Source organism: Lissotriton helveticus, chromosome 5_1 (assembly GCF_964261635.1).
Source record: "Lissotriton helveticus chromosome 5_1, aLisHel1.1, whole genome shotgun sequence".
Classification (NCBI taxonomy): Eukaryota; Metazoa; Chordata; class Amphibia; order Caudata; family Salamandridae; genus Lissotriton; species Lissotriton helveticus.
In genome coordinates, this window is record NC_136065.1 from 1,921,365,273 (window position 1) to 1,921,368,479 (window position 3,207).

General features: G+C 42.3%; 1 non-coding gene across 1 annotated transcript; it reads left to right on the forward strand.

Annotated features, from left to right (window-relative positions):
- The first annotated feature begins 2,242 nt into the window (after positions 1-2,242).
- Positions 2,243-2,329, forward strand: TRNASTOP-UCA (transfer RNA opal suppressor (anticodon UCA)). Its single transcript has one exon. It is a non-coding gene; the product is annotated as a tRNA-Sec (tRNA).
- Positions 2,330-3,207: the final 878 nt, after the last annotated feature.

The window sequence follows — 3,207 nt, forward strand, 5'->3', positions numbered from 1 at the left end:
TGGCAGCATTGCATTTATAAAGCAGCTCTCTGCTGTTGATGGATGTTACTTTTTGCATGATCGTTCTGTTTTCAATACACTTGTGGCCCAGATTATAAGTGCATTGTAACTGCATTAAGATAGCACTTTGAACACCAATACGAGCACCGAAGCGCGTTTTGTACTGAGTGCTTGGCTCTACTTGACGGGAATCCACGAGAGAAGCGCTTTTGTGTCACATGTGAGTGAACAGTGCTCCGTGCTGACCGTGGCTCGAGTCACAGTGCTAAGAGGTGCGAGGCAGCCAGAATAAGGAGACGGGGGCGCTCAGTCAAGTTGCATGGACTGACTGTTACTATATTCTCTGCAGGCCCCCTACCGATCACAAGGACACCGTAAGATTTTCAGTTAATCTCTTCTGCTTTGTCCAGCGCTCAAATAAATAATAATTCTCTCTCTTGTATAGATTAAACAATGACTATCTAATGTTCATATGCCGTGAGTGGCGTACTTGCACTTCCGGTGTAACATAGTGGTGAGGCGCTAGGGTGGAGGTTCCCATCTGTCCTCTTGCGGGATGCCAGCACATCCCTATTCTGAATAATTTTGGTATTGCAGCGGGTTCCTCATGCCAGGGTTTGGTTTCTCGCTTCAAGGATGGTTCCTAATGAAGTTGGATGCTTGCTTAGGAGTCCGGAATATATGTTGCTTGCCGTCGTGCAAGACTCTCTGGGTATAGCATGGAGTATTGTATGTTGGCTTTGAGGAGGAGGAGTTTGACTGGCAGGAATTTCTTCCTTGGACAGCTGCAGTGAATTCCAGGTATAGCAACCCATTATTGTAGTTGACTGCGAGTACACTACACATACCACTAAATGCCACATAATCACAAGTCACATAATTACACTATACTCAAACAATTTAAATACACTCCACAAATTACCACTCAGTACCACATAATTACAAGGCACATAATTACAATCTACTCAATGCACCTTCAACACACTGCACATACCACTAAATAACACATAATTACAAGACACATGATTACACTCTAATCAGTGCAACTTAAATACACTCCACATATTACCACTCACTGCCACATATTTACACAGCACATAATTACATTCTAATCAACACAACATAAACACACTCGCTATAATAACACTCAGTGCCACATAATTACACACCACATATTTACACTCTACTCAATGCAACATACATATACTACACATAATGCCACTAAGTACCATATCATTCAATGCCACATACTAACACTCTACTCAATGCAAAATTAATACACACCACATAATATCACACACTGCCACATAATCACATAATTAAATGCTACATAATTAAACTGCACTCAATGCAACATACACGCCAAACAACACTAAATGTCACATAATTATCCACCACATAATTAAACACTACTAAATACAACATACACACCACAAAATATGTTATATGTTTATATATTTAGGCAAAAATTCGCCCTAAACATATAAAGTCCCAAAGGCGCGACCTATTGGCTATGCCAATGCTTGTCTGGGGGCGCGCAGGGGGCAAAATTGCCTCTCGGGTGCTTTGGTGTCAGGAGGTCACGCCCCTCCAGGGCCCACCCCCTCCTCACACGTTGAAATTTCTGTCTCAGTTAACAGTTAATGCATTTGACTCGTTACTTGAACTTCCGTTGCAATTGTCATTGTAGGTTTGTTGTATAAGTTCATTTACCTCTAAAAGCAAGATTGGGAGCGCTTAGAAACGGGCTGAACAACACCCGTTTTGGAAAGTGTACTCTCTTTCTCTTTTCCTCTGCTCCACCTCTCCCTGCGTGTACGCGTAGGTAAAGGAAAGACAGAGAAGAACGAGCCCTTCATTGAGCCACCGACAACTCTGTTTACTATATGGTGCTTTAGAAACTAAATTCCGTGTATTCAAAGTTTACTCCATGGACTCCCCTTTGCTACTGCTAAGAACTTTCCAAAGACAATAACCTGAACTTTGCTCACCTTATACAAGAGACGTCTCGTTTACCCAGAAGGCTTACATCATATTTACATAAAGAAAGAGCTTCAGTTAAGCTGCTGAACCTTAACTCATAGCAGCAAAGTTAAGGTAATCAGAAATAAATGCGAGGATCCCCTAGATCATTAAAGTGACATGCAGGCTCAGTACTAAATTAGACCATGAGCTTTACTCTGTTAGTGAAATGTTCTGTGTTTTTGGGATATATATACTTGCCAGTGAAACTTCTGCAATCGCCCGGATGAACCTCAGTGGTCTGGGGTGCAGGCTTCAAACCTGTAGCTGTTTAGCGACAGAGTGGTTCAATTCCACCTTCTGGGCGATCGTGCTGGGTTGTATTTTTCTGAGGAACAATATGAGAACCCCTACTTTGAGCTCAGTCCTTCCATCCTAAAACCACATCTCACTGGACGGGAATTCCAATAGCATCATTTTAAACATATGTACTTACTGTACCAGAGGCACCGTCTAAACTATCACACTTAGGAGTTTCTGATGAAGAGCTCTGAGGAGGATTCTTACTCGTTACAATAGTAAACTGCACAATTGCATCCAAAATATTATGATAAACTGTATGCACAGAAACTATTCAACCATTGCACTACACATCCACCACACCACCACCACTGCACAATCAACATACCACAGGGTTACCATTGCAGAATATCACACTGCACAAGCACTTCACACCACACCACAGTTTTCCTCTAATACCATGCCGCCATCCCAAGCACTGGGCTGTTCACAGGAACAATCGTCATCCAAACAAAATTGCTACCCCACAGCACTGCACAGTTACCATGACCACCTAACTATCACCACACCACCAGCTTACAGCATAAAACTGCCAATTCAAAGTACTACATTACCAGTTATCGCAATGCCACAACCACTTCCAACATCACATTATCACCAACACCAAAGCACTACTACATCTAGTGACCAACATACCTCCTTTTATGACTTGCATACCACTGCCCAGCAGCACACTGTACAGCTAACCCCATCACTAAAGTATTACACACATCTATATAAACAATAACAATAACAACGGCACTGCCATCTCAAAGCACTTTATTACCGATTCTCACTTCTCAACACTTCATTACCACACCTTCCATAACGTTATCAACCCCACCACTCTATTACACTCCAAACCCACATACAGCCACCACTCACTGACACATTACACAACCCACT